This window comes from Anomaloglossus baeobatrachus, chromosome 2 (genome assembly GCF_048569485.1).
Source record: "Anomaloglossus baeobatrachus isolate aAnoBae1 chromosome 2, aAnoBae1.hap1, whole genome shotgun sequence".
NCBI lineage: Eukaryota > Metazoa > Chordata > Amphibia > Anura > Aromobatidae > Anomaloglossus > Anomaloglossus baeobatrachus.
The window spans coordinates 473,660,985-473,687,999 of record NC_134354.1 but is presented as its reverse complement, the minus strand read 5'-3'; the positions used below and the strand labels follow the sequence as shown (position 1 = coordinate 473,687,999).

Sequence of the window (27,015 nt, the reverse complement as noted above, 5' to 3'; positions counted from 1 at the left end):
GATTGTTTTGTTTTGTTGGTCTGCTAGGCATTGCTCCCACCCGGCCAGAATCCTACTCCACACTGATGAGGGGCAATACCCCGAAACGGCTGTCTGTGGATGGATAGCTGGCCTTGCTATTTCCCTTGTCATATCTTTAAAATTGTCAAAAAGTTGGATATTGACTATAAGGGCCACTTAATATGGTGGTTATGGTGGTCTCCTAAAAAGAGTCACCCCTTGGCTGGGCCCTTCCCGGAGGGATATCTGGCTGGTTTCTGTGTTGAGACTCCTAACAGAGGCTCCACGGACCTTTTTGATTTGCATATTTCCCAGGGGGCAATGTACCTAGGATTTCACTGTCTTGAGCGCCCTCGCTGGCTGCCGGCAGTGTTTTCTCTGGCTGGTTTCCCCGAGATCAGTGATTGTTTTGTTGGTCTACTAGGCATTGCTCCCACCCAGCCAGAATCCTACTCCACACTGATGAGGGGCAATACCCCGAAATGGCTGTCTGTGGATGGATACCTGGCCTTGGTATTTCCCTTGTCATATCTTTAAACTTGTCAAAAAGTTGGATATTGACTATAAGGGCCACTTAATATGGTGGTTATGGTGGTCTCCTAAAAAGAGTCACCCCTTGGCTGGGCCCTTCCCGGAGGGATATCTGGCTGGTTTCTGTGTTGAGACTCCTAACAGAGGCTCCACGGACCTTTTTGATTTGCATATTTCCCAGGGGGCAATGTACCTAGGATTTCACTGTCTTGAGCACCCTTGCTGGCTGCCAGTAGTGTTTTCTCTGGCTGGTCTCCCCGAGATCAGTGATTGTTTTGTTGGTCTACTGGGCATTGCTCCCACCCGGCCAGAATCCTACTCCACACTGATGAGGGGCAATACCCCGAAACGGCTGTCTGTGGATGGATACCTGACCTTGGTATTTCTCTTGTCATATCTTTAAACTTGTCAAAAAGTTGGATATTGACTAAAAGGGCCACTTAATATGGTGGTTATGGTGGTCTCCTAAAAAGAGTCACCCCTTGGCTGGGCCCTTCTCGGAGGGATATCTGGCTGGTTTCTGTGTTGAGACTCCTAACAGAGGCTCCAGGGACCTTTTTGATTTGCATATTTCCCAGGGGGCAATGTACCTAGGATTTCACTGTCTTGAGCGCCCTCGCTGGCTGCCGGCAGTGTTTTCTCTGGCTGGTTTCCCCGAGATCAGTGATTGTTTTGTTGGTCTACTAGGCATTGCTCCCACCCAGCCAGAATCCTACTCCACACTGATGAGGGGCAATACCCCGAAATGGCTGTCTGTGGATGGATACCTGGCCTTGGTATTTCCCTTGTCATATCTTTAAACTTGTCAAAAAGTTGGATATTGACTAAAAGGGCCACTTAATATGGTGGTTATGGTGGTCTCCTAAAAAGAGTCACCCCTTAGCTGGGCCCTTCCCGGAGGGATATCTGGCTGGTTTCTGTGTTGAGACTCCTAACAGAGGCTCCACGGACCTTTTTGATTTGCATATTTCCCAGGGGGCAATGTACCTAGGATTTCACTGTCTTGAGCACCCTCACTGGCTGCCGGTAGTGTTTTCTCTGGCTGGTCTCCCCGAGATCAGTGATTGTTTTGTTTTGTTGGTCTACTAGGCATTGCTCCCACCCGGCCAGAATCCTACTCCACACTGATGAGGGGCAATACCCCGAAACGGCTGTCTGTGGATGGATAGCTGGCCTTGCTATTTCCCTTGTCATATCTTTAAAATTGTCAAAAAGTTGGATATTGACTATAAGGGCCACTTAATATGGTGGTTATGGTGGTCTCCTAAAAAGAGTCACCCCTTGGCTGGGCCCTTCCCGGAGGGATATCTGGCTGGTTTCTGTGTTGAGACTCCTAACAGAGGCTCCACGGACCTTTTTGATTTGCATATTTCCCAGGGGGCAATGTACCTAGGATTTCACTGTCTTGAGCGCCCTCGCTGGCTGCCGGCAGTGTTTTCTCTGGCTGGTTTCCCCGAGATCAGTGATTGTTTTGTTGGTCTACTAGGCATTGCTCCCACCCAGCCAGAATCCTACTCCACACTGATGAGGGGCAATACCCCGAAATGGCTGTCTGTGGATGGATACCTGGCCTTGGTATTTCCCTTGTCATATCTTTAAACTTGTCAAAAAGTTGGATATTGACTATAAGGGCCACTTAATATGGTGGTTATGGTGGTCTCCTAAAAAGAGTCACCCCTTGGCTGGGCCCTTCCCGGAGGGATATCTGGCTGGTTTCTGTGTTGAGACTCCTAACAGAGGCTCCACGGACCTTTTTGATTTGCATATTTCCCAGGGGGCAATGTACCTAGGATTTCACTGTCTTGAGCACCCTTGCTGGCTGCCAGTAGTGTTTTCTCTGGCTGGTCTCCCCGAGATCAGTGATTGTTTTGTTTTGTTGGTCTACTGGGCATTGCTCCCACCCGGCCAGAATCCTACTCCACACTGATGAGGGGCAATACCCCGAAACGGCTGTCTGTGGATGGATACCTGACCTTGGTATTTCTCTTGTCATATCTTTAAACTTGTCAAAAAGTTGGATATTGACTAAAAGGGCCACTTAATATGGTGGTTATGGTGGTCTCCTAAAAAGAGTCACCCCTTGGCTGGGCCCTTCTCGGAGGGATATCTGGCTGGTTTCTGTGTTGAGACTCCTAACAGAGGCTCCAGGGACCTTTTTGATTTGCATATTTCCCAGGGGGCAATGTACCTAGGATTTCACTGTCTTGAGCACCCTTGCTGGCTGCCGGCAGTGCTTTCTCTGGCTGGTCTCCCCGAGATCAGTGATTGTTTTGTTTTGTTGGTCTACTAGGCATTGCTCCCACCCGGCCAGAATCCTACTCCACACTGATGAGGGGCAATACCCCGAAACGGCTGTCTGTGGATGGATACCTGACCTTGGTATTTCTCTTGTCATATCTTTAAACTTGTCAAAAAGTTGGATATTGACTAAAAGGGCCACTTAATATGGTGGTTATGGTGGTCTCCTAAAAAGAGTCACCCCTTGGCTGGGCCCTTCCCGGAGGGATATCTGGCTGGTTTCTGTGTTGAGACTCCTAACAGAGGGTCCACGGACCTTTTTGATTTGCATATTTCCCAGGGGGCAATGTACCTAGGATTTCACTGTCTTGAGCACCCTTGCTGGCTGCCGGCAGTGTTTTCTCTGGCTGGTCTCCCCGAGATCAGTGATTGTTTTGTTTTGTTGGTCTACTGGGCATTGCTCCCACCCGGCCAGAATCCTACTCCACACTGATGAGGGGCAATACATTGAAACGGCTGTCTGTGGATGGATACCTGGCCTTGGTATTTCCCTTGTCATATCTTTAAACTTGTCAAAAAGTTGGATATTGACTAAAAGGGCCACTTAATATGGTGGTTATAGTGGTCTCCTAAACAGAGTCACCCCTTGGCTGGGCCCTTCCCGGAGGGATATCTGGCTGGTTTCTGCGTTGAGACTCCTAACAGAGGCTCCACGGACCTTTTTGATTTGCATATTTCCCAGGGGGCAATGTACCTAGGATTTCACTGTCTTGAGCGCCCTCGCTGGCTGCCAGCAGTGTTTTCTCTGGCTTGTCTCCCCGAGATCAGTGATTGTTTTGTTCTGCACAGTATGTTGGAACAGAGATCTCCGAGTCTGCAGAGCTGTTCAGTCACACTATTGCCTGGGAATCAGAGGTCTGCTCCCAAGCTACAGTGAGTACAGACCAGAAAATGGTCTGCAGTGATGCCCAGAACCTTTGTAACTCCAGGCCATGAGGAACAACTTTCTGAGCATAATGTTGATCCTTATTCACAAACTGTAACACCTGTTGTTATAGACAATGAGGAACATATTGATGACGATGAGACGCAGATACCAGATTGGGATGACTACTTAAATATTCGGTCAGAGCAAGAAGAGGCTCGTTCTGAGGGTGAGCGGAGCGCAAACACAAGAATTGATGAGGAAGTTCTAGATCCCACCTACTGTCAACCCACAGTCAGGCACTCGAGGAGGTCAACAGAGGCAGTGGAGGAGGATGCAGCTGACGACGAAGTTACCTTGTGCCTTCCTGGACAGAGGAGGAGTACTGGTAGAACATCTACAACTGCATCCTCAGCCACCACTCTGCCTCTGAGCACTAGACGGGGTGGCTCAGCAGGTCGCATGCCTTCTAAGCCTTGCCTAGTCTGGTCCTTTTTTGACATAGCAAAAGATCGCCCAAATCATGTGATCTATAAAATTTGTCATGAATCTGTTAGTAGAGGCCAAAACCTCAGCAGTTTGACAACTTCTTCCATGAATCGTCACATGAATAAATATCATATGTCCCAGTGGGAAGCTCACCGTGCTGCAATGCGGCCTAGCGGAGCGGACCATCCACCACCTGCCCCTTCCAGTGCATCCGCAAGCTCATCTTCTAGGACTGTGGGGACAGCTGTCACACCTGGTTTTCCACGCACAACTTCCACCACTGTAACCGCAACAGGCAGTTTGCTTGGTTGGTCGTCAGTTGGTTTGGAAGGGGAAACAAGTGCGTGTGTACAGCTCTCTCAGACATCGATAGCACCAACGTTGGATGAAGGCAACATCATGTATACGCCTGCACTTTCCTCACAAACCTGCATTTTTCCAGGGACACCCTACTCACCACCGTCTACACACAGCAGCCAGATCTCTGTCTCTCAGATGTGGAAAAATAAAAGTCCATTTCCCGTGACCCATGACAAAGCTAAGAGATTGACTTTATCCCTCTGTAAGCTCTTGGCTACCGAAATGCTTCCTTTCCGCCTGATGGACACACAGGATTTTAGAGATTTTCTGTCTGTTGCTGTGCCCCAGTACCAGATGCCCAGTCGCCACTACTTCTCTAAGAATGGTGTGCCTGCGCTACACCAGCATATCGCACACAACATCACCGCTTCCTTGAGAAACTCTGTGTGTGAACGGGTGCATTTCACCACCTATACTTGGACCAGTAAGCATGGACAGGGACGTTACATGTCGCTGACTGGGCACTGGGTAACTATGGTGATAGATGGTGAAGGGTCTGCTGCACAAGTCTTGCCGTCCCCACGACTTGTGTGTCAATCCTCTGTCTGTCCAAGTTCCTCCACTGCTTCTGCCTCCTCAACCTCGTCTGGGTCCTCCACCTCTGCCCCAAGCCTGCCTGGTCAGGCCACCAGCGTTGTAACTGCGCAGAAGGAATTAAGCACCCCTCATTATTTTGCTGGCAGTAGAGCGCAACGGCATCAGGCGTTCTTTATCTTGAAATGTCTTGGAAATAAGAGTCACACAGCGGCTGAGTTGTGGGCAGCTCTGGAGACTGAGTTTGGTAAATGGTTGTCTCCAGTCAACCTGCAGCCTGGTAAGGCCGTGTGCGACAATGCTGCAAACCTGGGTGCGGCCCTTCGCCTGGGCAAGGTGACGCGCGTGCCTTGTATGGCTCACGTGTTGAACCTTGTTGTCCAGCAATTTTTAGCACACTATCCCGGCCCAGATGGCCTTCTGAACAGGGCACAAATACTGTCTGCTCACTTCCGCCGTTCAACCGCCACAGCTGAGCGACTTGCATCGCTCCAGAAGTCTTTCGGCCTGCCGGTTCATCGCCTGAAATGCGATGTGCCGACACACTGGAATTCGACTCTCCACATGTTACAGCGACTGTGGCAGCACCGCCGAGCCCTGGTGCAATACGTCATGACGTATAGCCTGGGCCAACGAGATGCAGAGGTGGGGCAGATAACCCTGATGGAGTGGTCTCAGATCAAGGACCTATGCACCCTTCTGCACAGTTTCGACATGGCGACGAATATGTTTAGCGCTGACAATGCCATTATCAGCATGACAATTCCAGTCATTTACATGCTGGAGCACACGCTAAACACTATTCGGAGTCAGGGGGTGGAACAACAGGAAGGGGAGGAACTACAGGAGGATTCATAAGCGCAAGAGACAACAACATCACCAAGGTCCAGACGTTCATCATCACCAAGGCGGCAGGCATGGGAGCATGGGGGACAGGGATCAACAAGGGTGCATGGTAGCAGGCGAAATGTTGAGGAAGGTGCAGGAGAACATGAAGAAATGGAGGACGAACTGTCCATGGATATGGAAGACTCAGCGGATGAGGGAGACCTTGGTCAAATTTCAGTTGAAAGAGGTTGGGGGGAGATGTCAGAGGAAGAAAGAACGGTTAGCACCTCTATGCCACAAACACAGCGTGGACTTGGTCCGCATGGCTGCGCAAGACACATGAGCGCCTTCTTGCTGCACTACCTCCAACATGACCCTCGTATTGTCAAAATTAGAAGTGATGATGAGTACTGGCTTGCCACACTATTAGATCCCCGGTACAAGTCCAAATTTTGTGACATAATTCCAGCCATAGAAAGGGACGCACGTATGCAGGAGTATCAGCAGAAGCTGTTACTCGATCTTATCTCGGCTTTTCCACCAAACACCCGTGGTGCAGGGAGTGAATCTCCCAGTTGTAACTTGACAAACATGGGACGGTCTCGTCATCTTCAACAGTCTACCCGTACCAGCAGCACCGTATCTGGTGCTGGTAACAGCAATTTTATTGAATCTTTTCATAATTTTTTTAGACCATCCTTCCATCCTTTGCAAGGCCACCAGAGACAACAAGTCTGACACATAGTCAACGGCTGGAGAGGATGATACAGGAGTATCTGCAAATGAACATCGATGCCATGACTTTGAAAATGGAGCCTTGCTCATTTTGGGCTTCAAATCTTGAAAAATGGCCAGAGCTCTCCACTTACGCCTTGGAGATCTTGTCGTGTCCAGCTGCCAGCGTTGTCTCTGAACGTGTCTTCAGTGCTGCTGGGTGTGTGCTGACAGATAAGCGCACGCGTCTGTCCAGTGACAATGTGGACAGACTAACGTTCATCAAAATGAACAAGTCATGGAACCACAAGGAATTTACTACCCCTGTGTCATCCTGGGGAGAGTAAATGCTTGTGTATTTTGAATGTGCTTGATGCAAATCTACCTGTGAAGTGTACAACTGGGGCCCAAGTGCTGCCACTGAAGGGGTGTCTGTGTGGCCCAATTTTTGGAAAAAAGGGAGACTTCGCTTGGAGTAACCCTTGCTTGCTGTGTTTCTAAAAATCATCCAAGATGAACAGATCGGGGATCAGCAAAGACTTTGCTACCTACCCCGGTGTCATCATGGGGACAGTTAAGGATGGTGTATATTTGAATGTGCTTGATGCAAATCTACCTGTGAAGTGTACAACTGGGGCACAAGTGCTGCCACTGAAGGGTTGGGTGTCTGTGTGGCCCAATTTTTGGAAAAAAGGGAAACTCCGCTTGGAGTAACCCTTGCTTGCTGTGTTTCTAAAAATGATCCAAGATGAACAGATCTGGGATCAGTAAAGACTTTGCTACCTACCCCGGTGTCATCCTGGGGACAGTTATAGATGGCGTATTTTTGAATGTGCTTGATGCAAATCTACCTGTTAAGCGTACAACTGGAGCACAAGTGCAGCCACTGAAGGTGTGTCTGTGTGGCCCAATTTTTGGAAAAAAGGGAGACTCCGCTTGGAGTCACCTTGCGGTGTTTTACATGATTTTAGAAGGGCGTGCCATGCCTATATCTGTGTCTCGTCCTCTTTTTCCTCGTTACGCTCTTTTGTTGTTGCATGAGAATTTGTTCTTGTCACTTTCCCATGTGTTTGTGTTGTGAGTTGTTTGTCACCTTTGGACACCTTTGAGTGTGTTTTCTAGGTGTTTTTATGTGTTTGTGATTGCCTCCCATTGTTTCCTATGTGGTTTGAGTGGTTTGCCGAACCGGTTCGGCGAACCGAACACGAACCAGACTTCGGTTCGGCAAACCGAACTTGAGCCGAACCACGACCGGTTCGCTCATCTCTAACCAGGAGTGCTTTTAAACGATTTAGAATGTTTTGCTGAACATACTGAGCATGCTCAGTAGAACGTGACGGAATCCTGCACTGGAATCCGTCGCCAAACACATGGCGACGGAATCAGCATCATAGACATTTATTATGCCTCGTAATGGATCCCAACGGAATCCTGCAGAGTGCGTTTTTTTACAGCAACAAAAATGCTACATTCATCGTTCCCTCCGCCCGACGGTCACTGACGGTCAGCGACAAAACAACTGATGCGCCGCGGAGCGGATGCAACACAAGACCATCCGTTGCTATTCTTAGCTAATAGAAGTCTATGAGGAATAAGCGGTTTCCTGCAACGGTTCCCGTAATTCCTTAAGGCGGCGTATAGCAACAGATGCCGTTCAATACAGGTTAGAAAGCAGCTTTATTTTAGTATCCAGATATACCTTATAATGTAGGTTTAATAAACCTATACTTTTTTGCACCCAGCATCAAAACAACCTGTTGGGAATGTGTCACAATGTGTGACGTAAAACTGGGAATGGAACGCCTATACTGGCCCTCAGACTAGGGGAGTTCCTAACTGTCCCTTATCCCAGAAGTATGCCTGATGATGATGAGGTTTGGACCACCAGCGTAGCCCTAACTCCTGAATAACCCTGGTCTAATACCCCCTCATCCCCAACCCAGCAGAGAACCGGGACTGGACTGGTTAATCCCACACAAAAGACAGACAAGGAGAAACCAAAACTCAAACTCACAGCAAACACTAACAAAGTATAGACAAAACATGCTCAGGAGGTAAATAAAGAATAGGGGGGAAATAATAAACGACAAAGTATTTCCACAACACACCAAACTTGCATACAGCTAAATACCAGAATCTGGATCACCATGACCAGAATCGCATAAACTATTATCGACATAGAGAAGCATATTGCACCATCTTTTAAGGGGTGAAGGTGGCCATGATAGGCCTCCAGAACCTGTGACGCAAGTGTGACGCCCTGGGCAAGCCAGGGGTCACAGGTCATAACACCACCACACCCTACACCCCAGATAGGAACACCAAAGCTAACCAAAAATCCTTGTTGCCTTCCTCCAGGGGCTGATGTCCACACCAGGGGGGGTGGGCCAGGTGCTTGGCTCCGCCCACCAAGGAGTTCACAGCCCTGGAGGCGGGAGCACCAGGCAGTGAAGTTAGGGAAGTGGAAGTAGAAGGAGGTGAAGTTGTAGAGGCGCAAAGGAGAGAAGCTGAAGTAAAGGGAAAGTGACAGTTGAAAGCCTGAAGTCGGTCCGGGTGTGTGCCCCGGACTGAGAGACAGCAAGGTCAGCAGACTGCGGTGACTGTCTGCAGGGGAGGCTGCTTGGAGGTTGCCGGAAGGACCGCGGACGGGTGGTGGCCCGGCGGTACCGGAGCGGTATACGAAGAACAGTAAGCACCATTGGCAGGGGCCTTTCGGATCCCGGCAAGGCTAGGAGTCACCGTGAATTTGCCAAATCCGTTAGTGAAGGGGACCTCTGGGTCTCCCAACAAGCAAGTCCCGATTGAAGGCAACAGTCCAACCGTTGGAGAGAGACACCGCCACCGCCAGGGCACCAGTTTCTCAGGGCCAGCGCCTGCGGGCAAAGTAGGGCTCCTCCGGCCCATATCCAAGCCGGGGAGCGGGTTACCGGTGGGAACCCATCGCAACCAACATCAACATAGGTGCAGGAAAAGGGACCGTCACCGTCAACTACTGGGGAATAGCAATTGCAGCCGTCCGTGGGAACCGTCTTTCCAGCCGTGTGTTTTACCGAGAACTGTGTCATCGTCTCAGGCTGAGTGAGTACCACAGTGCCGTGAGGCACAGTGCTGCCCCCGCGTCCCTGCACCCCACCAAGCCCTGCATCACCCACCTCATCCCTGGGCCCTGGGACAACTACCCCCTACCCACGGAGGGGAGAACTAACAACTTTGCTGCTCCCTGTCATCGCTCCCGGGATCCCCATACAGAGCAGCGGTGGTGTCAACACAATCACCACAACCGTGGGTGGCGTCACGGACAATAAACTATCCCAAAAACCAATCCCCTTTCACTCACGGGCGAGGAGCGCCGCTCGAGTCCCCGGGATCCAGCCCATCGCTCGAGCCACCGAGCAGCAGCAGCAGCAGGCCGCAGCAGCCGCAGCGGCAGCCGGACCCGAGCAGTGGGAGAGCGCGGCGTCCCCTCCTCCGCCCGCGACACAAGCAGCATTCACAAGCTAGCAGTAATAAACTCCTGCTAGACCAAACACCAGTAAACTCACAACTGATCGATGCCCGGCTCTAACTGAGCAACTCAAAGGGCAGCAGGTGGCGTTTCAGACTCTGCATGGGAACGGAGTCAGAAGACGCCATGACACCTAGGGGGAATAGGGCCAAACAGCGTGTAACAGAATGATTATCTGAATTGTTACTTACATGGTTACAGATTATGTAACAGTGATTAATACTCAATTCTGTGTTAAAATTTGTGTTTGTTAATTGTACCACTTTGCAGCTTATTTTAAGGCAAAATTGTATTATATGTACTGATGATCAAATATACTTGGCACTATTCCTTACTCACAAAAATAGTACGATACTTGCGATATCCATTACTCAACAATCATTTTGCTACTCACCTCGTGAGATTTGAGTCTCCTCCCCCCACATGTTTGGCACCCTAAACATGGTGTGATTCCTTTTCAATCACAGTAATGCTGTAACTATCTTTGCTACTGGAATTACTGTGATTGGCTAATTACATTTTAGGTACATTTAATCCGGAGCAAGGGTAGGGAGAGCTGATGCTGCTGCATATAGGACAGTGTTAGTACATGGCCCGGCAGGCTTGATGATTAAAAAAGCAGCCCTTTTGAGGGCTAAATCATAAGAACACTGCAAGCTAATTGTAGTGTAGGACGAGATATCTGATTAGGCTACAGTTTTTGTAAAAAGGCATTTAGGCAGGGTTGATTGTTTTAATTAATCTTCTGCTGCTACAAAGAAGATGCAATTTTAAAGGATTATTCCATAACTGCTGCCATAAGAGCTTGTTTGTACAGATTTCGGACTAGGGTCCAGTTTGTTTAAAAACTTATTTAGCAGGGTTGATTCTATAAAATTACCTGCTGCACCAAAGGTAACACCATTTTAAAGGTAGAAATCTCAAATTATTGTTTTCTGAGCTGGTAAGTGCTTATACGTTTAATGGAGTAAGGGATACAGAGTGTTTAAAAAATCCATTTAGGTAGGGTTGATTGCATTAAATTACATGCTGCACCAAATAAAATGCCATTTTAAAGGTAGAATTCTAAAATTGCTGCTCTCTCAACAGCTTAGTGCCTTTAAAGTTTAATGGAGTAAGGTCTATAGAGTGTTTAAAAAGTTCAATTTAGGTAGGGTTGATTGAATTAAATTATCTGCTCTCGTAAAACCGCTACTATCGTTCCTTGTTAGTGTTTATAGAATTTAATAGAGTGAGGTCTACAGAGTGTTTCAAAACCCCTCTCACATCCTGCACTCCTCTGTCATGGTCTACCTCCCTCTGTCACAGCCTGCCGCCTCTGTTACACCCTGCACTCCCCTGTCACAGTCTGCACCCCTCAGCCTGCACCCCTGTCACAGCCTGTACCCCCTGTGTCCTCCTCTTCCCTCATTACCTGTCATTTGCCCTCATATTCTACAGCTTCTCCTTTTTCTTCTGGCTCCTCCCACACGGGTCACATGGGCATGACATCATTGCATGTCCTGAACAACTGGCAGGCATTTTCTTCCGTCTGAGCCGGGCGCAGATTTGAGCTTCCCTGACTCCTCAGCATGCTCATGTATTAAATCACCTCTCCCCTCCCCCTTTAAAAAACCCCGCTGGATTTGCTAGTTGGCCCAGCAAAGAGGAATGTGGTTTTAAAACAAAACAAAAAACTGGTGTTTAACAGGACCTGGGTGGCAGTAGATCCTGGTGGGCCCCTCTAGGTCATGGTCCCGGGAAAGCCGCCCCTTCTGCCCACCCAGTAGCTATGCTACTGCCTTTACAGCCTCTGTCTTAGTTTACGGTTCCACTTGCGCATAGCATCCATAGCGAGAGCATTGGAAGCAATATGCTAATGACCCTCTACTGCGAGCGTCAGCTAAGGGTCATGCGACTGATGCGATCTAGAGATCGTATCACAGCTGCGGAGAACGGGGAGAGCACTTTCTCCCTCTTCTCTGCTGCCTATATGACACCCTGGCCCATCAAGTCGTCACAGGGTATTGTGCAATCTGCCCTTCTGTGCAATATCCACCTCCTCCTTGGTTATGGGTCCCCAACTTATGGTGTTGCCAAAACCAGCTAATCAAAATCCTAGGAACACTCTGCACCACACCCACCAGACACACCAGTGGATGGCCTGAGTAGAATAGGGTCGCCCACTTGGGGGGTTGGTAAGGGGAGGTCAGGAGTGTCAGGAGAAGGCCAATGAAGCATAGGAAGTGAAGGAGAGAGGAGGTCAGGAGCCGAGCTCCTTGGAAGTAACTAGGTGGCAGACGGTGGTCTGGGCCTAGTAGGAGCTGGACCCCCGGTCGCAGGGGATCGTGACAAGGGGCGCGGAACTGTTAAGGAGGACAGCCGGCAGCCTTGTACCAGCATCGGGCTGGGACCAGGGCATGACGGAGTATGTGGACCCTAGGTCAGGCAGTAGCTTCAGGCAACCTGACAATTCACCCTACGAGAATGGAGCCTTCAAGATCCGCTCTCCACCCGCTCCAAAATTGGGGTACTAGCGCAACGAGGGGGATAGGACTTTCCACTCAAACGGTCCAGAAAATCGCAAGCGTGAACCCTGAGCGCAATCTCCCTCAGTTTGACACACTGGGGAGCGGGACCCGACTAGTTTTATACTACAGGGGCCAACTAGCAAGAGAACTCAGTGCCAAAGGAAAGGTCACAGATCATGAGGCAACACCAAGAACGGGACCCAAACTAGCTCCCCTTGGCGGCAGCAGTGTCCAGAAACTTTGGTTTACCAAGTTGTCGGTGTCAGCTTTATGGACTGAGTGATGCAATTGACCCTTTTACCAACCAATGGCACTCCCCAACTCCATCACCGAGTCACGGGGCACCCCCCTTACCCATGGAGGGTCGCAACACCTGGCTGTCCCCGTCATCACCCCGGGTACTCCCCAACGGCAGCGGTGGTACTCCACCTTACCACACACCATGGGTGGCGTCATGAACTTTAACCATACAAACCCCTGTAAATACCCCCTTTATTTGAGTGGCCGCATGACCCCCGGGTCCGGATGCCCCTCGAGCCGCCGCAGATCCGGATCCGAGCAGCCCAGCTGCTGATGTGGGTGGCAGCACACCTGTCTCTGCATAAATTGCACTGCGGTCGCATGACATGGGAGTGCATTGCGATGTTTCACACGCTCCCCTAGACTTGTATAGGGGTGCGTGAGCCGAGAATCGCTGCCAAATGCAGCATGCTGCAATTCATTTCTCAAGCCGATATGGCATGAGAAATAAAGTGCAGATGGACACTGCCCTAGTGCAAACTGATGTTTTATCGGATTGCACTCATCTGTGCAAAACCTAAGTGGAACTGAACCCTTATACTATGTATTGCTGACTGCAGAATAAGTTACATGAGAGTTTGTCAGCGAGCTCATTCTGACAAGAGAGTTTATGACATTTATCTTAGTTCTACTGAGCTCTGGTGGTTATAAATGAGTTTAGAGGCGCTCAGGACAGGTTAGATGAAAAAGAAAATAGGTTCTGCCTAGTGACAGGAGGACTTAGAGAGGAAACAGTTAGGTTCTATGGATCACCCACAGTAGCTGTATCGCCCGCGCTCAGCTGCAGCCGAGCCGCTCGGATCCGGGCTCGTTTGTGGGTGGCTCGAGCGCCTGCGGTCCGGGGGAAACTTCGCTCTGAAAGGGGCTGGCGCTTTGAGGGGGTTTTAGGGTTACGGCCGGGGCCGTGGTTTTTGTTTGAGTTCGTGACGCCATCCACGGGTTGTGGTGAAAGTGGACACCACCGCTGCTGTTTACTAGACACCCAGGGGAGGTGTTGCACAGCAAAGGTGTTAACCACTTCGTGGGCAGGAGTGATGGCCCCGGGACCCGATTGATGTCATATGTCGGTGCTTGGCGGTGCAGGGCGATGCGTGGCCTGAGGGCACAGTTGTAGTCACTATTACAGATGCACAAGAGTCTCTGGTAAACCAAGAAGATGGTGGTCGGTGCCCGCAGCCGGCTGCGTCTGGTCCCCCACTCGGGTTGGTGGTCTCCGCCTTTCTCCTGCACCTTCTGTGTAGCCGTGGACAGCCCGTGCTTCAGCAATGGGAGCCCGCTCCCCGGCGTTGTGTGTGTTGGCAGAGCCCGTTTGCCCGCAGACGCTGGCCCATGGGATCTCTTTGCCTGAGCGGTGGATTTCTATCCCCCTCGTTGGGCTGTTGTCTTCAGTCGGGACTTTGCGTGGGAAAGGACCTAAAGTCCTAGCCTTAATCAGTTAATTACCTAGCCCCCAGTAGCTTCTGGACCTAGCTTCAGGGTCTGAGTACCCCCCGTTGTGCTCCGGTTTCCAGTCGGTTCCCCTTGTCAGTACCGGCGGACCACTACCCTGTTGCGGTCCACCACAGTTCCACCAAGCCGTCTTCCCGGCTCCTGCAGGCTGATGCCACCATATGCCTCCTAGCCAAAGGTGACTGGGCTCCAACCCAGACACCTGTCAAACTGCTGCAGACCTGGGCACAGGCCTGCCTCCACTCTCCTTGAACTCTACAACAGAACTCTCACTTTTCATGCCTCAGGCTCTCTAAACTCCTCGGTGGGCATGTCCAATCGCCTAGCCACGCCCCCTGGTGTGCCCATCAAGCCTTGAGGGAGGTGACTAGGGTTTTAAAGGTTGGCTGCTGACACCTAGTTAGGGGACAGGTGTTGTGCGGGGGTCTATCTGTGACTACCTGGCTAGTCCAGGGCGTCACATTTGCACCTTCCTTTTGTTTGATCATGTGATCGATCTCAAACTGACTCAATGATATTGACATTCTAGCTTCTAGATCTTCATGTTCTTGTTTACTCTGAAGATGGTTCTTATTGAAGTTGCTGTATGTGTAAGGGGTGGACGGACCCCTAGTGTGGAGAAGACGTTTCCCCCCCCCCTGAAGACGCCACAGGAGTATGGTGGCACATTGTACAATGTTGGGGCAGATTGCAGGAGTGGGTGCTGTGGCAGTGGAGCGAAGAAGTTGGAGCTAATCCGGAGCCGGTAGTGAGTACTGGAGCCGTCCCCTGGTTCAATACAAATCCCTGGGAAAGGGCTGGACTAAAATCGGGATAGGAGTACCACTGCTAGGGGGATAACAATTGGCCCCTGCAGGCAAAGGAAAGTGCCCGTAGAGAAAAAGGAAACCGTTTTCGTAGAAAAGGACTTGTAACTTGTAACGTACTAAAGTAAGCCTGCTGCAAACAGAAAGATGGAAGCTTTGTTTATTAAAACGGTGTTTGGTTTACCCGCTGCCTGCAATTGTCTCTTTCCTGAAAGTGAAGAAGGAGCTGGAGAGCACAGAAAGAATGCTGTCATGAATGGGCCCCATGCATCCACACTCTGCCCCAACAACACACCTGTTTTGCAAGTAACGGCCGGGCCGGGGTTCAGCCTGCGGCCCACAAGGCGAGGGGACCCGACTACACCCCCTGAGGCGCCCCCTGCCCCAGTTACATTTTGGCGTAGTCGGCAGGATCGGGCTGGCATGCGAGAGACCCCGACCAGAAACTGTGAAGATGACCAAGTGGTGCCTGATGTGCTGTACGGGCCACAAAATGGCGGCAAGATGGCGGCCGTCTTCATGGGTTTACTTAAGACGCGAAAATTTGGCGCCAAACGAAAAGTGCTGGGCTGGCCTGGGCGGAGAAAGAAGCCCAGAGTGAGCGGAGTGCACCGCCCAAAGAGGGGAGGTACCGGCCCCAAGAAGCTGCAGAGGTCCGGAGATGTGGGCGGCGCTGCAAGAAACAGAAGGCATCGCCAGCACAGCATGGACCCGGTGAGTGAAGCCGGGGGCGGAGTTTGGGCCGAATCGGAGAAAGAAGTACCGGAGCCACAGCCATGTTACGAGCCGTTCCACAGGCTACCCTGCTTACCTGGACAATCCCTCTCCGAATCTGTGAGGGCCCAGCAGGCTGAATGGCTGCGTGCATACCACCCAGCGTGAGGGTTAATCATCCGGAAGAAAAAGATCTGTTTGTTGTCGAAAGCCGGTACTGTTGGAAGCCGGTGAGTGTTTATGGTTAAAGCTACGTTAAAAGAACTGAACCCGGGAATAGAAGAATGCAGGGACTATGCATGGACTTCTCCCGCGACTGTTAAGTAAAGAACCCTTTTGTTTCTGTTGGTCGCGGCTCATCTAAGACCGGGAGCGCTTGAGGAGAGCCTCCGGGCAGAAGATCAGCCAAGACCGGGAGCTGTCCTGGAGGGACTCCGGGCACCGGACTTGTGTGCCAATCTGGTGTGCTTTGATACGTTAGTTTTAAAATGTTTTTTTTTTTATTGATAAGAAAGAAAAAGAATACTGCTGAAGAAACGTGTGTGTGTTTTCCATATGCGTTGTCTTGCAGGTGCGGAACCTCGCCAGGAGGCTGAGGTTAAAGAGGGGAGGAATGTAAGGGGTGGACGGACCCCTAGTGTGGAGAAGACGTTTTCCCCCCCCTGAAGACGCCACAGGAGTATGGTGGCACATTGTACAATGTTGTGTGTTTTGTACTGTTCTCCCCCCCTAGGTGCCAGTGTAGTGAGTGGTTCCCCTGGTAACAGTGACAGGGAAGGAAGGGGCAGGGCAGCCTAGGAGGGAAGAGAAGGGGGGTTGGGCTCTGAATGCAGGGCAGTGTGCTGGGAATGTAACAGGAGAGAGCTGAGGAGAAGTGCGGGGCAGATTGCAGGAGTGGGTGCTGTGGCAGTGGAGCGAAGAAGTTGGAGCTAATCCGGAGCCGGTAGTGAGTACTGGAGCCGTCCCCTAGTTCAATACAAATCCCTGGGAAAGGGCTGGACTAAAATCGGGATAGGAGTACCACTGCTAGGGGGATAACAATTGGCCCCTGCAGGCAAAGGAAAGTGCCCGTAGAGAAAAAGGAAACTGTTTTTGTAGAAATGGACTTGTAACTTGTAACGTACTAAAGTAAGCCTGCTGCAAACAGAAAGATGGAAGCTTTGTTTATTAAAACGGTGTTTGGTTTACCCGCTGCCTGCAATTGTCTCTTTCCTGAAAGTGAAGAAGGAGCTGGAGAGCACAGAAAGAACGCTGTCATGAATGGGCCCCATGCATCCACACTCTGCCCCAACAACACACCTGTTTTGCAAGTAACGGCCGGGCCGGGGTTCAGCCTGCGACCCACAAGGCGAGGGGACCCGACTACACCCCCTGAGGCGCCCCCTGCCCCCGTTACATATGTTTAGTATATCTTTCCTGCAGCAATAAATTGGGTACTAATCAGATGCCTCTTGGATGGCATTGCATGATAAATAAGTACCTGCAAATATTTGACAGCATTGTGGACACAATTATTCCTAACCAAATCCCTAACTCCATTTTCTGAAATGCAGCACCAAACTTGCAATGAGACTCCACCGTGCTTGATTGTTGCCTGCAGATACCCATTATTGGACTCCTCTCCAGCCCTTTGGCAAACAAACTGAATTGCTTTACAACAAATATTTCAAAACTACCTTTTGCCATTATCTGCAACTGGAAGTTATGTTATAGCGACACAGCAACAACTAAATGTGCAGGCAGCAGAAGCCGGCTTCTGCGGAGGCTGGTAACCACAGTAAACATCGGGTAACCAAGAAGCCCTGTCCTTGGTTACCCGATATTTACCTTTGTTACCAGCCTCCGCCGCTCTCATTGTCAGTGCCGGCTCCTGCTCTGTGCACATGTAGCTGCAGGACACATCGGGTTAATTAACCCGATGTGTGCTGTAACTAGGAGAGCAGGGAGTCAGTGGCTGAGGATTTTTTTTGCACAAATGCTAAGTAAAAACTCTCAGATTGGTCTAACAACAAATATTCTCAGTATTATCTAATGAGTCTTTCCCTCTAAAAGGCTCATAGTGGTCTCTTTAATTATAGAATTTCTCCATCTGTATGAGGGTTAGAACATTTAATGACTTGCTAATACTGTTTCAGGTCCGTAATTTTTATCAAAGACAGTTTCCTGACTTTTTGTGTTTTTATTTCACACACATATCTTCTTTATGATCACTTTGTTTAGCACATAATATTGAGGCTGGTGGTGTTTAACTCATTAGCGGAAGGTAGAGTCATTTAGGGTCAGCCACTGTGGAGGAGGGTACTTAAAAAATTAAGGTTCTCGCCACTGGTAGGTAGGGTCTATGAAGTGTATTTATCTAGACTCTTCCCTTTTTGGGTTAATGTTAGACCCAGTTTAATACCGTTTCTGCACATAAAAGGTATCAGTGTGCTCACTTTGCACTAATACTGTCTGCTTGTTTTTTGTTATATGTCCATGTTTTTGTATTGTCTACATGGTGTGACATTGATGAATTTTAAATAATAGTAATAAAATGTATTGTTTTTAGAGGCTATGATTAGGTCTGAGTAAGAGATGCACCCAGGCATCTTCCCCATGCTGTTCTTATTCTATTTGAGCACTTTTTCCATCCATTTCAGCGATTTTACTGCTAACTCTAGAGGGTCTGCCGGAAAAATGCTCTAATTTTCCATTGGCTTACATTATACTTGTTACTCGAGATGAGCACCAGAGCATTCTGATTTGCTCGATTTTAGCATTTTAGTGTTTGCTCATCACTAACAATAAACCATGAACCATATACCATTTGTGAGGTGGTTGATAATGTCATCCCCGGGGGGGGGGGTGAGAAGTCAGGACCAATCCAGGCCTTGTTCATTTTAAGAACAGTAAGCGTGTCAGCATTTTCAGTTGATAGGCGGACGCGTCTATTAGTTATTATGCCCCCGGTGTCACTAAAAAATCACAGTATCAAGCAGGGAGAGAGCAGTGACTGTGGCCTGAGATCCTCAGATGTGCCTCAGCTCCATGTAATAAAAATGCACTCATACAATGGGAGAAAGGCCCAAATGGTCAAAGAATTTGTGGTGTTCTTTCCATGGGATGGGTTGGAGAAGTTCCTCTACATGGTTCATGAATTTTCATTGATAAAGGTTCAATTATTTGTGAAGAATACCGAAACAGTATTAGGTATTCAGTGCTAGAGATGGAAGTTTGATGGAAGTTTGATTCGGCGGGTTCAGCCGCACTTTTGAAAAAGTTTGGTTTGGGACCCGGACTTGAGCTGAACCCCATTAGAAGTTACTAATTAGGCAGTCTGAGTCTCCACCCACATGCAGCCAGCCATAAACAGATCACATCCAAGAGCGGGTGGCGGGGGTTTTACATTTTTTTGCAGGGGGGGGGTACGCACTACATCCGATCATGCTGTTGTTACTCCCAGTGTGAGCCGTTCAAGCACTGCAAGCGGTTTGCACTGGGATGAACATCGAGCACAGCAATGATTGTGCGAGTGGTTTGCATACGTAAAGCACCTGATCTCCGAACTCAAACTATGTTTTGTTTTTAAAGTCTGTGATCGATACGAACACTGAACCTAAGGTTTTCTCATCCGTATTCGGCACAAATAACCCGAAGTCAAATATTTTAGTATTCGCTCATCACTAGTGCTCAAACATTACTAATAAAGAGGGATATAATAGTAAAAGATTGTAAGCGTACAAGCAGGGCCCTCACTACTTTTGGTATCTGCTGAATTGTTACTCTGTTATTTCTGATATTGTCTGTATACGGTATGTCCTCTCTGAATTGTAAAGTGCTGTATAAAATGTTGGCGCTATAGCAATAAAAAATATTATTGTTATGGTATATTGTATTTCCTTATAAGGATATTAGAATGCTCTGTCACTTTAAATTAACTGCTGCATTCATCACCATCATGGCATGTGCCGCAAGCATCAACCAATAGCATCGCAGTATTTGAACTTAAAGAAAGAAAAAAAACGTCAGTTGGTGCCAGTCTGCGATTGCTCTTTTAGAGAAAAGACCGGCTCATTTGTGATCTGAGAAGTGACCTTTATTGGATTTTTGCCTGGATTCTACCTGCGGATTTACAGACAGCCCTATACCCGTGGATTTAGAGACAGCCCTCTACCCGTGGATTTATAGACAGCCCTTTACCCGCGGATTTACAGACAGCCCTCTACCTGTGGATTTAGAGACAGCCCTTTACCCGCGGATTTACAGACAGCCCTCTACCAGCGGCTCTACAGAGGTGAGTATCACTGTGTGATGAATAAAATTGCTAATTTATGTCATATGTCCGATAGTGACAGTTCGGCTTCTACATCTTCAGATAATGAAAAGCAATTAGACATAATTAAGAATAACAGTTTTCACCATAAAAGCTAATATAGATAACATTAGACAATTCTGGATACACGTAATAAAATTTTATGTTTTTGAATAAATATAAAAAATAGCGGATAACGAACGATGTGTAAATATGAATCTGGAAAACGGGGTAACAATTTTCTCCTAGAAAGTCAGACATATATTATACACAAGTGCAGGATGATTATTAGCTTGTATATAATGTTACTATCATACATGTAGTGGAGATATGAAGTATATTATAATTGATCGGTTACTATACAGGGAGGTGGCGGATATATACAGATAGTTATACAGTATATGGGATCACAATGCAGGCAGTATAATTCAGATACAAGTGCATTTATTTCTTATCTCTAAGACACAAACTCAATCTGTTTAGATATATACAGTATGACGTATCTATTTTTTTTATTTTTTAGCTAGACATAGGGTTTGTTTTCCAGATACAGCGTCACTTCTGTCCATGGGACAAGTTGTGTATTCCAACTACATACCAATAAAGTCAATAAAACAGCAATACTGAACACATGTAATGTAGGTAAAGCACCATGCCAGCAGGTTTTTTTTTCGGAGTGGTGCTTTAAATGACAGTCCCCTGCCACCTATCATATACTCACTTTCCCGCGGCTTCATTTTTTTACTGGCACCGCCGCTCCGGTCCTGCGGCGCCATCTTGTGACTGTAACTTTTGACTGTCTGGAAATCAGTATTTACATCACAAACACCCAATGCATCTATGCGAGAGCCAGAACAAGGCCAGGACAAGGCTCTCATAGAGTTGTATTGAGTTGTGACCTCCCGCCATTCCATGAAACACTGGAACTGCCGGCAGGTCACAAATCGATGGAGATCAATTGGAGCTTCATCTTCTATCACCACTGGAATATGAGTATAAGACAAGCGGCAGGAGATTTAGATTTAAAGCATCACTCCAGCGGTGCAATATAAAAAAAATCCTCTAGAATGGTGCTTTAAGCTTTCTGTTACAGATTAGTTTGGTGCAAATACTCTATCAGGGATTCTTTAGAAAGAGGCAGACCCCACATATTCATGTTTTACCTTTTCTGTATGTTATTTTTCAGAAAGAAGAGGAAGAATGGCCGCGAGGAAGCGGAAGAGAGAACTGATCGCCCTTTATGAAGAGGAGTGGTAAGTAGATGATATAACACCACAGCAGTCATCATACACTATAAACTTACACCAGTAATCCATAGCAGACATTACAATCACCACTACATATAGTATATACAATGTACAACACAAAACTAGTATCAGATAACCCACACTCACTTTTCTCTGTATATTGTGGATAGAACAGATCACTGTGCAGGTGGAGAAGTAGTAGCCACTATTTGTGTACAATGGCCATTCAGATACAAATATAAAAATCATTGAACTGCTCAAATAGCGCATCAAGTGTCGTGTTGGCGGCTGCTACATTTGTAAAGACCTGATCTTGACTAATATATAACATAAACTGCTATCAGTGTGCATCAATGAGGAAAAGACCCCATGAAATAAAAGTGCAAGTGTTAATGAGCCCAAGATAACATAGAAATCAATGGGAAATTGCTACTCAGCCATAGATGCAGAGGAAGAGGTACAGGATGGGCCATAGATTTTTATTATGGTCCTAATAGCTCAGAACTTATGTGGAGCCATAGTACGGCCGTGTGTACGAGGCCTAATACTAATATATCCATCTCTTTTATCACAGCTCACAGTCTACCACCCAGGAAGAGCACAAGAAGAAGAAGAAGACGGATGATGACATCCCGCAGCCTGAAGAGCGGGCAGCTTTCTTCAAAATCCTGGGTAAGACTCACTGCACCTTCCAAGGCTTCCAGATAGGGGTGTAATGACTGCTGTCGCAGAGGTCGCCATTGCAGGTTTAGCGGGCCGGCGCCCGCCCTGCAGATCAGCAGCCAGCTCCTCTCTGTGAGAGAGGAGCTGCGCTGTTCTGTGGCAGACCACGTGGGCTCCCGCACACAACAATGATGAAGCATCAAGCGGAGCACTCCTCTCCATGCGTCATCATTCTCCTTCTGTGCCTGCTCTTGACGTCTCAGTGCAGCACAGTGCGGTGACATCACTTCTGTGTGACTGCTGTGTTGAGAATGCAGAGCACAGGGTGCAGGACAGGAGGACACTCTGACCGGAGCAGCGGGGGAATGAGGAGAGGTACTTGTGTTTTTTTTTGTTTTGTTTTATTTTAAATCAGTGAGTACATGGCGACCAGATGCCTATGGGGATTCATTATACATGGAGGTCTATGGGTCTGTATATTGCAATATGAACGACACATTATACATGTACTGTAGAGGTGCAATATACATGTAGGTCTATGGGGCTGCATAATGCAATATGAAGGACACCTTATACATGGACTACAGGGGTGCATTATACATGGAAGAGTATGGGGCTGCATAATACAATATGAAGGACACCTTATACATGGACTACAGGGGTGCATTATACATGGAGGAGTACGGGACTGCATAATACAGCATGAAGGACACCTTCGACATGGACTATAGGGGTGCATTATACATGGATGACTATGGGTCTGCATAATACAATATGAAGGTCTATGGGGCTGCATAATAATACATATAGGACTATGGGTGCTGCATTATAATATATGGAGGACTATGGGGGCTACCTTACACATGGACTATGGGGGTGTATTATAAAGCATGGAGGACTATGGGATGCATTATAATATATGGAGGACTATGTGGTGCAGTATATTATATGAAGTACTATAAGGGTGCATTCTAATATATGGAGACCTATGGGGTGAATTCTGTAATACATGGAAAACTATGGAAGTTCCATTATAATAATTGGAGGCCTATGAGGGCTACTTGATACATGAAGGACTATGGGAAATGCATTATAATACATGGAAGACTATGGGGGTGCATTCTAATACTGTATATGAAGAACACTTTATACTCTATGGAATGATATATTAAAGCCATTATTGTATTTGGAGAACTATATAAGAGGGGTGACAAAGATACAAGCATGGGATGGAAAAGTTTTGTGCTGAAGGAAAAAGGCTCTTTCCACAGCACCCAGCTTTTCCATGCTCTGCTATACATCTCTTCTAAGCACCCAGCTTTCCAATGCTCTGATATGGGAAAGCTGGGTGCTGAGGGATGTATGTATAGCAGAGCATGGGGAAGCTGGGTGCCGAGGACAAGATGGATATCATAACATAGGAAAGCTGGTTGCTGATAGAGAGATTTCAGATCATAAGAAACCTGGGTGCTGAGGGAAAGAGCCAAGTGTTAGCATCATTATCCCGTAACCTGAGTGTTGGTGTATGTGGTGGTGGGGGGGGGGGCAGGTCCAAACTTTGCACCAGGGCCCATCAAACTCTAGTTACGCCATTGATTCCAGACACAAAGTATTAGATTATGTGACATGTAGGAAGAGTGTTCTCTCTTTCCTAGTATTTGATAGACATACAGTATTCAGGACCTGTCTCTATGTGATAAACAGGGTTATTGCTTAGGTTTTATGATAAACACGAAAGATATGTTAATAATGGATCCTGCAGCTTACACCACATCCTATTGACTTACTATAGGAACAGTGAGGTTTTTATTGGTTGCTTCCCCTATAGAGTATTATAGATGAGTAGACTATGATATTCTGCTGCCAGGGAAGATAGACACCTAAAACCATAGAAAAAAATGCCAGTCTCCTATCCTTTCTACTACCATTTTAAAGCGCATGATTCAGGTCCCCATAGACGTTTATTCGGACCAGCATCCATCCGAATATCCAGGATTAATTCCAGGCCTAGTCCTCCTGTTTCTAATCCGTACCAATGTTTTGTTAAAAACCCAGTTGGACCAGCCGATCCCAGGTATCTGTGGGTCCGCCTATCACTATTCATTACAGAAATAGTGATGATGGTCTATAAGACAATTCTTCAATATCTGATCAGAGTCGGGTGTCAATTCCCCACCAATCAGATAATGATGACCTATCCCGGGGATAGGCCATCATTAATTAAATGCTCTACAATAGCTTTAATTTAAGACTGTTATTATTTGCATTAAATAGTTAATAGTGAAATAATCTTATTTCTATCATTTTTGTAGAAGAAGAATACATCAAGTGTTTTCTAGCCAGGGACAGCTGCTTTAAGATTTCGGACAAGGTATTGTAGTGAGGGATAGAAAACATCCAGAGAAGATCCATCACAGTGAAATGAAGGCTTATTCTTATTTACCAGAGGACAGATATTACAGAACAGAGGAATATACTGATCACCTGTACATGTAATGTATAATATATACCCTGTAACTGCTTCTCCCCCCTCTAGTATCTCCTCGCCATGGTTTTTACCTTCTTCAGGAGGGCCGGACTGCACACTGCGCAATATGGAACGTTCTTCTTTCCAGCTCTGTGAGTCTTTTCTTATTTATGTATCTAAATAACTTGTTTTATTCACTGAGCGAAATCCATGATAATTGCACGTGCTGCAGCTTATTTTTCTGTATTTTCTTCTGAAATGTTTAATCATTTTTTGGGTGTAATTTTTTATCCCTCCAGGTTTCTAGCCAACCAGTTTGAAGAGGACGTGCCATATCACCGGGAGATCTACCGCTGGGCCTTTGGGTTGACGATGGCTATGAAGAAGGATTGGCTCCTGCGCTTACGTGACGTGTTACTCAACAGGATGGGATTTCGCGCTTGGGTGGATCGGGCCACCTGTGATCTGGTAAGTAATATAAAGCAAGCATACTATAAAGCTGATCTGTAACCAGATATCACAATATAAACAGCATTCACACACACACGCGCACACACACGCACACACACGCACACACACGCACACACACACACACACACACACATATACACACATATATATCCTTTAGATCTGATAGGGTTGGTGTACTTATTTTGAAAATACATGTCAGAAATGGTTGAATAATCCCGATATTAGATATGACTGCAGCCGTAGCTTAACTCATGAAATGCTTGTTTTAATATCAAGCAAGATAACAGTAATAAGGGAATATACAGCCATTCTGACATTAATTTTCAAATTAATTACACCATGTTGATTAGGTCTAAAATACATGTAAATTGATTCTAATGACTTCATTCATTCTAGATCATGGCACAAGACCCGGACCATTGGGCATGGAAGAGAGTCAGGAACGTCCATCACAGCCGGGCAGTACGCTGGTTCAGGAGGGATACTGCCCTATCCTGCTCCCTCTGCAACACCGATCCATCCAGGAGGGAAGAGGCCAAGAACATCGCATGCCGGACAGACACCGAGGAGGAACCCGAAACAGCAGATTCCTAACCATCTCTGGTAAGTGTAATATTGCTGTGGGAAAAGGGTTTCATAACATAAATGTAAAGTGTAGATCTATAACAGAACCATCTCTAAGTGATCATTTATTCTGGATGAATGTAGATGAAATTGATATTCTTCCTAAAATGTGAAAATGGTGAATTATCTATCAGTACATCTGTAAAGTAAAATGCACAGTCTTACCCTTAGTAATGAGAAGCTCATATAGAAGGACTTGATAAGATTGATATATGATTATATTTTCATCCAATAATTCTCTCTGACATTTAGATGTTCTGCTGCCAGGATTGGAACCATATCGGCTGGATGGGGAGCAAAGCTGCTGGATGAGGACCATATCTGCTGGACCTAGAAGGAGAAGAACATCAAAAAGACATGACGGAAGAAGAGCTGGAGAATAAAGATATATCCTTTGCAGTCACACAAATATATTCACTCCACACACACATTATATACTGTATACTGTAAACACACACTATATGCTGTACAGACAATATATACTGTACACACACTATATACTGTACATACACGCTATAATGTGTACACACATTATATACTTTACAGACACACAAACACTATATACTGTACATACACACTATAATCTGTACACACTATATACTGTACACACACTCTATACTGTACACACACTATATACTGTACACACACTATACACTGTACATACATACATACTCTATACTGTATACACACTTTATAATGTACACACACTATATACTGTACACACAATATATACTGTAAACACACTATCACACTATATACTGTACACACACACACTATATACTGTACACACACACACACTATATAATGTACACACACACACACTTTATACTGCACACACACTATAAAATGTACACACACATACTTGTTATTTTTCCACTCTTGTTAGATTTTATAGAGGTAACCTCCCTTAGTATGCCCGGAGGAAGGGCAGTACAGCGGCCATGGTTTCCCTACAGGTTTCCTCCACTGGGGGTTTTTCCTGTCCTGAGTGTCGCTGTATGCTCTTCGTGAGTGAAGGGAGGTAACCACCACATAGAAAATATTTAATAATTTAATAAACTTCATTTTTTTTAAACTATCCTTGAAGTGTCTGAGTCTTTTTATACCTTACATTAATGTGTGAATACAAAGTTAAGTCTTAGATGAGAGACATTATTAAAATGGCAGACTTGTTTTTTCCTGAATAATCCAGGTGCCATTTTTCATGCCGTAAAACAAGATATACAGGTATGCAATATCGTGTTATAACCTAGCATCACTTACAAAAATATACAGAATTCAAGCAGAGCTCTGTTCTTGCCCAATATCCATTTAAAGTGCATCAGTGTCATGATATTGGTACTGTGCAA

General features: G+C 47.0%; 1 long non-coding RNA gene across 1 annotated transcript; it reads left to right on the top strand.

Moving 5' to 3' along the window:
* Window positions 1-24,975: 24,975 nt before the first annotated feature.
* LOC142290281 (uncharacterized) lies at window positions 24,976-26,673 on the top strand. The gene is made up of 3 exons (XR_012750260.1): window positions 24,976-25,039; window positions 25,439-25,645; window positions 25,919-26,673. It is a non-coding gene; the product is annotated as an uncharacterized LOC142290281 (long non-coding RNA).
* The last annotated feature ends 342 nt before the right edge of the window (window positions 26,674-27,015 follow it).